At 33.6% G+C, this 10,858-nt stretch overlaps 1 long non-coding RNA gene across 2 annotated transcripts; it reads left to right on the plus strand.

The window, feature by feature from the left end:
- The first annotated feature begins 407 nt into the window (after positions 1 to 407).
- On the plus strand, positions 408 to 8,559 carry LOC307163233. 2 transcript variants are annotated; one of them, XR_013822040.1, is made up of 6 exons: positions 408 to 631; positions 878 to 987; positions 1,083 to 1,126; positions 2,717 to 2,781; positions 4,333 to 4,434; positions 6,193 to 8,559. It is a non-coding gene; the product is annotated as an uncharacterized lncRNA (long non-coding RNA). The 2 variants fall into 2 exon arrangements; XR_013822041.1 differs by lacking the exon at positions 4,333 to 4,434 and having other exon boundaries at positions 6,193 to 6,870.
- Positions 8,560 to 10,858: the final 2,299 nt, after the last annotated feature.

Consider the following 10,858-nt stretch of genomic DNA (forward strand, 5'->3'; position numbering starts at 1 on the left):
TGCTCTGTTTAATATATAATATGTTTGCTCTTTTAAACTGCTGTTTGGCAGAGCAGTGGTAAATATATGTTGTTATACATGGTATATATTATTTGTGTAATTTATTATTATTATTTATATGTTATTGTAAGTTTATTTTTTTTATCATGCACTGCAATGAAGACACCATTTAACCAATTGATTAAATATAACAGCCAGCTTACAAATACAACTAAATAAATAGCCGTGCACATTTTTTTCATATTCTTTCTTTTAAAACATGTAATCTTTTCCTGTAATTGCAATGTTACCACATTATTGGCTGTCTCTTCGAGTTGTTTTGAGCATGATTGGCTATTCAGACTGTCATCCAGGAATCTGGCCAATAGCAGCTATGCGCGCCTTTTACTGGTCAAGTTTGAAGTTTGAATATTCGTCTGTTAGAGTGAGTGTGTGTGTGCGCGCTGCTGCTGCTCGGGAGGATCTTCAGTACTAGCCTCCTTCGGTTCTGTGGCTTTTACATTGTTTAAAACATGGATTATTTTGCATCGTACTGTTACATTTTTATTTTGAGCGAGTTGCGGGATGTAAATGGACAACGAATTTTAACAACGTAGCCTACGTGTAACGGACATATTGCAATCTGCGGAAGGTAAATAACTTTATTTTATATAAAAATACATTCTGCTATATCAAAATATAGTGTGTTAAATTGAGAAGCTAATTTTAAATGCGATTAGAGCAATATCGATATAATGTCAATGTTTCAGGCTGCATGTGTAACGTTAGGCTAAATATTGTCAGCTAAGTTAGTTTTTGATAAAAATAAATAAAAATAAACCTCAGCATAGTCTGAGCTTTACAATGAGTGAACTGAGAACATTGTGTCTTTATACAGAGAGGAACTCGAACCACACTATGAAAACTAGGCTTTTGAATGATCGCGGGATATCGGCCTAACGTTACCGTCAAAATGATGAGTCATCATCATAATATGTTTTTGAGCTGGTGAGTAAAATTTTGCAAGCTTTTTATGTCTCTTTTAGTAAGTAAATACAAATAGCTAATAATATTGCTGTGTGTGTGTGTTTCCCATTATCCAGGAATTTTGGGAATAAATTATCCAGCCACATGATCTTCAGTTGCGGTGAGTATTGTCATAGTAAAATACACGTGAAATAGAGGCAGAACATGTAAACTCTGCTCAAAGGCACACTGGTCCAAACCCTCCAGTCAAAATTGTACCTGTCTTCTTGATATGAGTTTTTACGGGCCAAGCTGACCCAAACATAAATGTCCTTTCAAAATGAAATTATTTTCAAACCTGTATGACTTCTGTGAAACACAAGAATGTTGGGAATAAAACAACATTGGAACCCATTTTATGGAAAAAAACAAAACAGCGAAGTCATTTCTCAAGATATCTTAATTAAGGTTGTACAAAATAAATTCATACAGTTTTAAAACAACATGGAGTACCGGTAAATAACGAGAGAACTCTATTTTTTGGATGAGCTGTTCTTTTTAGGACATGTTCCCAGGGTCCTTTGCTAAATTAACCATGTTTTTTTATTATAGTAAAGTGTAGAAACAATGTTTTTATGGTGGATTGATTACAATAATTTATTGCCATTTAGTTAGTGTAGCAAAACCATGGTTAATGTTAGTAAGAGTTCTCCAGATTTATATAGCCTAACACTTAAGAAAAACATAAAAAATGGTCCTATGTCACCCAGATCAATAGTCTGTTAACACACATTAACATTGTCCCAATGTTTCATGATAACAAAAGAAGAACATTCTACTTGCAACATTTTGAGGATATTTTGGGAATGTTGTTAAAGTTAAAGTTTGTACAATGATCTCAATATAACATTGTCCCAATGTTTCATGATAACAAAAGAAGAACATTCTACTTGCAACATTTTGAGCATATTTTGGGAATGTTGCTAAAGTTAAAGTTTGTACAATGATCTCAATATAACATTGTCCCAATGTTTCATGATAACAAAAGAAGAACATTCTCTCTGTCACGTTAGGGAAATGTTTTGAGGATATCATTGAGAGATGAGATGTTGAATGTTCTTCATAAAACGTTCTTCTAATGTGACGAGTTAACACAATTAGAACATTTTACTTGCAACATTTTGAAAAAATAAAATAAAATAAACCTCAGAATAGGAGCTTTACAATGAGGGAACTGAGAACATTGTGTCTTTATACATAACATAAATGTCCTTTCAAAATGAAATTATTTTCAAACCTGTATGACTTACTTCTCTGAAACACAAGAATGTTGGGAATAAAACAACATTGGAACCCATTTTATGAAAAAAAAAAAAAAAAAAAAAAACAGCGAAGTCATTTCTCAAGATATCTTAATTAAGGTTATACAAAATAAATTCATACAGTTTTGGAACAACATGGAGTACCGGTAAATAACGAGAGAACTCTATTTTTTGGATGAGCTGTTCTTTTTAGGACATGTTCCCAGGGTCCTTTGCTAAATTAACCATGGTTTTTATTATAGTAAAGTGTAGAAACAATATTTTTATGGTGGATTGATTACAATAATTTATTACCATTTAGTTAGTGTAGCAAAACCATGGTTAATGTTAGTAAGGGTTCTCCAGATTTATATAGCCTAACACTTAAGAAAAACATAAAAAATGGTCCTATGTCACCCAGATCAATAGTCTGTTAACACACATTAACACACTTTTTACATTTTCTTAAGATCAAGCATTGGACCAATGTTTACGGAGCAGAACAGGCACCAACAGAGAAACAAGTCCATCACTAGTAAGTATCCACTGCATTTTATAAAACCGTAGTCAATTTTAAACGCACAATGCACTCCAAAATAAAAATGATCTATTTTTTTCTCCCTCGTGCCAGATTTATATCTGTCCCAGATTTATATCTGACTTTCTTTCCACAGAGATTTTTAGAAAAATTATCATTAAAGAGAATCATATAAAGAGAAATGTGGGAGGAGCTTGAATTTATTGCCTAGCCCTGTTTGTTTGAACCGCAAGAGCCGTCAAAGCTTATGCTACTCCTATGTCATGCACCGACAAGAGCCTTTTATAGTCAACACGTCGGACGCAAGCAACTTGCAGTTTTGCCCCCACCAACAACGCATAGTATTGCATACAACGGTGCGTCGCGTATCAAAAACTGGGACGACACACATAGACGCATATGGCGGCCGAAGTGTAGTGATGCGTAGCCTTGCAGGCGCATATGCGTATCGATGCGTTGACTCTATAACTCTTTGGGCGTAATTTGACTTGCATATGGCTGTCTGCTGGAAGCTAGTTATTTAAGTCGATAAAATTATAAATATGGTAGGGCTGGGGGAATTAACACGTTAATCTTCGCGATTAATTTGAGATGCTTAACGAGTTTATAAAAAAAATGCAATTAACGCAGCACTTTCTTTTGCCTCATTTTAATGACTTCCTGTTGCGGAAAAGGCTGCAAAATATGCCGTCCCGCCCCTCCGTGTTTGGCGATCAGGTTTTATTCTCGCGCAGCTTTCATGAGCGGGTCTTTTCCGCGCCGTGCTCTCCATTCCGTGTGTGTGTGTCGGCGCACTGACACACACACACAACACTGAGCAAACATTGAGCTCTTTGCTCAATGTTAACGGCCCAAACGCTCCAATCATGTACCGATCATGCACTGGAAAAGCAAAGTCAAATAACGTGAAATTTCTCAGTAGTAGACTTCTGTGAAATAGCCCTACTGAGCTGGTATAGTCATGCTGACAACAATGGTAAAATTACCTGCTCTGATCACATGCTCTTGTAATAGGCTAATAGCTTTGTAGGACTATGTTTTATTTTGATAATTAGTAAAAAAAAAAATTATAATAATAAATTGTTAAATTTATTATGTTGATTGATTATTGAAAATAATAATATATTGATATATTGATGTTTAATATTATTTTAATACAGGGCTATTTTCTGTTCCTTTTTTTCCTTTTTGTTGTTTAATTAGGTTATTCTAAGTTTAAATATTGATGATTACAAGCTTGGGGGAAATGCAATTAATTGCATATAATTACAGCAAATTGTGTAAATAATCAGTTACTTTTTTTAATCAATTCCCAGCCCTAAAATATAAAATATGGATATGTTTCTTACACAAACGCATCACTTCGCTTCACCTTTCGCCTTTATTAACCTGCCAGAGCCGTGTGGAGTACTTTTATCATGGATGGATGCATTTTTATGGACTTGTCAAAAAAATCCCACAGGGAGCTACAGAATAAGAAATCTTTGAAGTCCACTTTTTTAACTGTCTGTTTCCATCAGTAAAATTACAGTTTTTTTTTTCTCTCAGAATTGTGAGGCAAGAACACACAATTGCAAGAAAATATCAGAATTGTGAGCTGTCTTTTTTACTCCCCTCAGAATTCACCCTTCGAGGGAGTTTGATTGACAGGTATTTTTTACATTTTTATTTTACCAAAAATATTTTTTTCTTTGTTTCAACTTTCATATCAAAAGTAACCTGCTCTGTCTTGTCTCTGCGTTTAAACGTTTCAGCGTTTTTTCTGTGATCCGCAATGTATTTTTCATTGCGTGACAACATGATGTGTGGCGTGAGAGCGCCATGGCTTGTTGGACATAGCAACAGTAACTAAAGGGGGCGGGTCTTTGCAAATTGCATTAACCATGGCTGCCTGTTAATTATCACTGGACTACTTCGCTCTCGCATCTCCCAAAAGTTAATTTTTTTTTGTTTTCTTGATTCCATTTGAATGGTTTAATTAAATTGCTATAACCAATTATTTAAAATGTAATGATTTAAGCAAAACGTTCTTCAAAGGTTAAACCAAACTTTTATTTGACGGATTGCCGTGTAGACCTTTGAGTTTCTCTGTGTTTTATGATATGATGATAGTTTTTCTCAAATGAAGCTAAAATGCTGCTGAAGTGACTCTCAGAGCGGCTGTATTGATGAAGTGCATTAATGTTCTCATATAGAAAAGACAGCAAAAAAAAAATAAGCCAGAATTGCTTTTTTTTCTCAGGTTTCACTAATTTATCCTGTGATTCTGACTTTCAAACGGCCAATTGCGAGTTTATATCTCGCACTTCTGAGAAAAAAAAGTTTGAATTGTGATTCGCAATTACCTTTTTTAAAAATTGTATTCCATGGCGGAAACAAGCTTTCATATGCACAGACAGTAGCTCACATTTAACATGCAGATTGTGCGCACACAGAAACCTACTGGAGCACAAAAAGTTAGTGTCAACACTGTCCTGTGATTTCTCAATAAGAAACAGAATTTATAGCATATTTTTCTTTCTGCTTTTGAAGTAACTAAAACTTACAGCTTAGCTAATAGCAAAGAGACGATTCACAGGTATGATTAAATCACACTAGAAATTGTTCTATCTCAAATGCAGTACTACATTATCTGTATCTGATTTAAAACAAGCAGAAATCTGTAAGAAATGTAACAATCCATAGACAATATAACTGATGAAAATGAGCTGTTACATCAGAGCAAAAGCATCGTGGGCAGTGCTGTGACATGCTGCAGCTGTGCTCAAGGCTACCTGAGTTCGAGGTTCACACTTCTCAAGCCAAGTTTGTAGTTTGTTAAAATAATTTAGCCTCTAGTTGTGTTATTAAAGGGATACTCCACTTTTTTTGGAAATAGGCTCATTTTACAACTCCCCCAGAGTTAAACAGTTGAGTTTTACCGTTTTCGAATCCATTCAGCCGAGTTTCTGATATTTGGAAGAATATCAGTAACCAGACAGTTTCTGGTCTCATTGACTTCCATAGTAGGAAAAAATATATACTATGGAAGTCAATGAGACCAGAAACTGTCTGGTTACTGACATTCTTCTAAATATCAGAAACTCGGCTGAATGGATTAGAAAACGGTAAAACTCAACTGTTTAACTCTGGGGGAGTTGTAAAATGAGCCTATTTCCAAAAAAAGTGGAGTATCCCTTTAACATGTATATAATGGATTAAGTATATGTTTTAAATTACAGAAACAAAATAGATACTCATAAGGTATCATATTTATACTTTTAAATAAACTAATCTAATTAATTTCTGATTAATAATTAGGCTGGTTAATTTTGAAAGTTTTCAAAGTCAATATTGCTTGTGATCTTAATATGTAATATGTATTTGTATTATTTTTTGTTTACACTGTTGCATGATCTTCTTTTATAGGCTATGAGGAAAAACTCTACCATGCACACAGAGAATGGAGCTCAATTCTGCTAACTGGGATAGCAGCTGAAAAAGAAGAGAAGAACAGTAGAACACCTATTAATGCAGATGACTTTATTCTTTTTCTGCAAGAACCAAGACAACCAAAGACTGATGATGAGCGCTCTGAGCAAACAGCAGTCAAGACGTGTGATTGCACATTGGACTTTACTGAGTTCTTCATTTAATGTTGGGCATCTACTGTACGCAGAACTTCTAATAATTTATGTGAATGCCATTCATAAACCTGTTAGATTTTTGTTTTATTTAGAGATTAATAAAATTGTATGTTTTAACAATGTTATAGCTAAGCATTTTTTATGTTTAAGAGAACATTTTGGGAACAAAAATAAAACTTCCCACTAAAAAAATTATTAGAATGTTAAGTAGTATTTTTAAGAGTATTTTTAGGGAATGTTATCCTAACTTTTAGAAGAACGTTCTAAGAATAAAAATAAAACTTCCTGCTAAAAACTTTATAAGAATAAAGGGATAATGTTCTAAAAATGTTATGATTAAACATTTATAGAAGGTCATCATCACAAAACATTTTTAGAGTGTTCTTAGAGAATGTTATCCTACCTTTTAGGAGAAATAATGTTCTAACAATATTATCATTAAACATTTTTATAATGTTGTAAAAAAAAAATGTTATCTGAACTTTTAAAAGAACATTCTGGGAACAAAAATAAAAACACCCCCTGAAAACTTTCTAAGAACGTTAGAGAATAATGTTGTAAGAATGGTACACCTAAACATTTTAATAATGTTTTTAAATAATGTTATCCGAACATCTAAAAGAACATTCTGGGAACAAAAATAAAACTATCCGCTTACAACATTATAAGAACGTTAGAGAATAATGTTATAAGAATGTTATTACTAAACATTTTAATAATGTTTTTAGAAAATGTTCTCTAAACATTTAAAAAAACATTCTGGGAACAAAAATAAAACTACCCGCTGAAAACGTTCTATGAACGTTAGAGAATAATGTTATAAGAACGTTATTACTAAACATTTTAATAATGTTTTTAAAAAAAAGTTATACGAACATTTATAAGAACATTCTGGGAACAAAAATAAAACTACACGCTAAAAACATTATAAGAATGTCAGAGAATAATGTTATAAAAATGTTACTACTAAACATTTTAATAATGTTTTTAGAAAATGTTCTCTAAACATTTAAAAAAACATTCTGGGAACACAAATAAAACTACCCGCTGAAAACGTTCTGAGAAAATTAGAGAATAATGTTAAAAGAATGTTACTACTAAACATTTTAATAATGTTTTTAAAGAATGTTCTCCAAACTTTTAAAAGAACATTCTGGGAACAAAACTAAAACTAGCCGCTGAAAACTTTCTAAGAACGTTAGAGAATAATGTTAAAAGAATGTTACTACTAAACATTTTAATAATGTTTTTAAAGAATGTTCTCCAAACTTTTAAAAGAACATTCTGGGAACAAAACTAAAACTAGCCGCTGAAAACTTTCTAAGAATGTTAGAGAATAATGTTAAAAGAATGTTACTACTAAACATTTTAATAATGTTTTTAAAGAATGTTCTCCAAATTTTTAAAAGAACATTCTGAGAACAAAACTAAAACTAGCCGCTGAAAACATTTATAGAACAATACATGCTAATGTTCTTAGAACATTTTTAGAACAAAAAATTTCTAGCTGGGAATGTCTTTGCAGATTGATTGTTCAATATCTTGCCATGTGTATTCTGAAGAGTTAGGTTGAATCCATTTGTATATGTTTTGGAGTTGATTTGCCAGAAAATAATTATAAAAATGTGGTGCCTCTAATCCACCTTGTGATTTTGGTTTCTGTAGGGTTGTTAATTTAATTCTTGGGGTCTTGTTTTTCCAGTAGAATTTTGTAATAATTGAATCTAATGATTTGAACCAGATACGAGTGGGCTGTGTTGGAATCATTGAAAATAAGTAGTTTATTTTTGGGAGTATAGACATTTTTGTTACTGATATTCTGCCCATGATTGATAATGGTAAGTTCATCCAACGTTGAAGATCGTCATCTATTTTTTTAAGTAATGGGGTATAGTTGAGTGTAAACAACTCTGGCAGCTTGGCGGAAACATTGATTCCCAAATATGTGATGTAATTGGTGCACAAAGGGATTTGGGATGTTTGGGATGTCACATCCACACTGGTGGAATTTAATGGAAGTATAGCCGATTTATTCCAGTTAATTGAGTATTCAGAAATGTTTGAAAAGGTATCAATGAGTTTTATTGTTTCTTGTAATGATTTTTGGGGGATTTGTAAGTATAATAATATATCATCAGCGTAAAGACTTATTTTATGGTGTATGTTTAATGTTTGAATTCCTTTGATGTAGTTGTTTTGACGGACAGCTGCTGCAAGCGGTTCGATGAATATGGTGAATAGAGATGGAGAGAGTGGGCATCCTTGTCTAGTTCCCCGGTGTAGACTGAAGCTGCGTGATGTTAGTCCGTTAGTAATGACAGTGGCTGAGGGTGATGTGTAGAGAATTTTAACCCAGTTGATGAATGACTCCCCAAAACCAAACCTCTCTAATGTGGAAAACAGGAATTTCCAGTTTACTTTATCAAATGCTTTTTCTGCATCAAGAGTGACTATGACAGATTTGTTTTTGTTTATTGATGAGTGGTGAATTAGGTTTATGAGTCTGCGGGTATTGTTTGATGCTTGTCTACCTTTAATGAAACCGGTTTGGTCGGGATGGATTATAGTTGGCATGATTTTTTCTATTCTATGGGAAAGGGCTTTAGCAATTATTTTAGTGTCTACGTTAATTAGTGAGATTGGGCGATAACTTGATGGTAATGTTGGATCTTTATTGGGTTTGAGGAGGAGTGCAATTGTGGCTGTGTTCATGGTGTCTGGAAGTTTTGATTTTTGTTTTGATTCGCATATCAACCGGATGAAAAGTGGTGATAAGATAGACCAAAATTGTTTGTAGAACTCAGCAGGGAAGCCATCAGGACCTGGTGATTTATTGTTGGGCATGTGTTTAAGAGCATTAGAAAGTTCTTGTTCTGATAAAGGTAATTCTAGAGTATCTATTTGCTGTTTGTTAAGTTGAGGTAAGTTGATATTGCTAAAAACAGATTTATGTCATCCTGGGATGGATTCTTTTCAGGGGAATATAGTTTACTGTAAAATTTTTGAAAGATTTGATTTATTTCTTCTGGTGAGTTGGTGGGTGTCCCTGCTGAGTCCTTAATGACTGATATAGTTGTTTTTTCTTTATTGTGTTTGATTTGATTAGCCAGGTATTTACCAGATTTATTACTATGATGGAAGTGTTCTTGTCGTAGTCTGTGAATAAGGAATTGAGTATGCATATTAATTAGTTTATTTAATTGCGATTTATATTTTCTTAGCATATTGTAGCAACAATGACTTATGTTTAGGGAATTAATTAGCTCAAATCAGCATTAATGTGAATATGCATATGTTGCTTACAGGAATTAAAGAATTCCCAAATAGGGAATTGGTCAAAACCTCGGCTTATATCAGAGTTTACACAATTACTTTGAGTACTCACTGATATAGACGGGTAGAATATGTTCAATTTGGGGAAATTTTAGGTATAAGTTGAAGAATGTTCATTTATTGTACGAACTGTACGTCCAGCACACAAAATGTACAATATCTGAACGGAAATCTCACGTCTTTAACACTGATAGACGATTCCTTTTTCTGTGGCCACAAAGAAAATAATTATCTTAGTGTTTTAGACCATTTGAGATTTCTTTCAATAGTAAAATTTATCGTAGAGCGTTAAGAGGTAAAAATCTGTACTACTCAGGGACTCAGTATTGAAACAAACAGGCAAACTTAATTCAAATGATTTAACAAAGTTTATTCAAACGAGCTACTGGTTACATATACTATTTTAAATCACACAGGAGTAAATATGCATAAACAAAAACAATATACGATCGCAAATAAGGAATACAACAAAATAAACGGAAGATCAAAGGTTAGAGTAGGGGAAGGAAAAGGGAGAATATAAGAGAGAGAGAGAGAGATTTTTAAGAATGGGTTTTGTGTGTGTACACTGAGAGCGTGGTAAGGAGAGGTGTGGGTGTGTGTGCTAGGAGCACGCCTTTAGCAGCACGTGGTTGTGTGTTTCTGTCTAGGAACACGTGGGTATGTGGGCGTGTATGTGTGTGTGTATGTGCAGATGTGTGCGTAAAAAGAGTGTGTAAGTGTGAGTGAGAGAATTTAGAGATAGGTAGAACAGTTCAGTCATTCACAACGAAACCCCAATAGACACAGTAATGTTAGACACTTTAAACAGCACTTCAGATTGTAAATTTAAAGTCTACGTTACTCTGGGTGAAGCTCGGCCTTTGTGTGTCCGTGCGTCGAGTCGGAGTAGACAAAGCGTCTGGTCACGTGGTCACCGAAACAGATGTCACAGCGTCTAGTTGCTATGGCGACTGGAAACGAGCGAAAACTTAGCAAGATGATTTTAGCTTTAAGTTGATTTCGTTGGTTGGTTGAAGGAGACTATCAACTGAAGTAAAAGTAGTTTCAAGAAAGTAAAACTTGGAAGAAAAATGAAAATAAATGCGAACAAGGCTTCCAAGGATGGAAGAAGG

The sequence above is a fragment of the Squalius cephalus genome, assembly GCF_949319135.1.
Source record: "Squalius cephalus genome assembly, chromosome: 8".
NCBI classification, from domain to species: Eukaryota; Metazoa; Chordata; class Actinopteri; order Cypriniformes; family Leuciscidae; genus Squalius; species Squalius cephalus.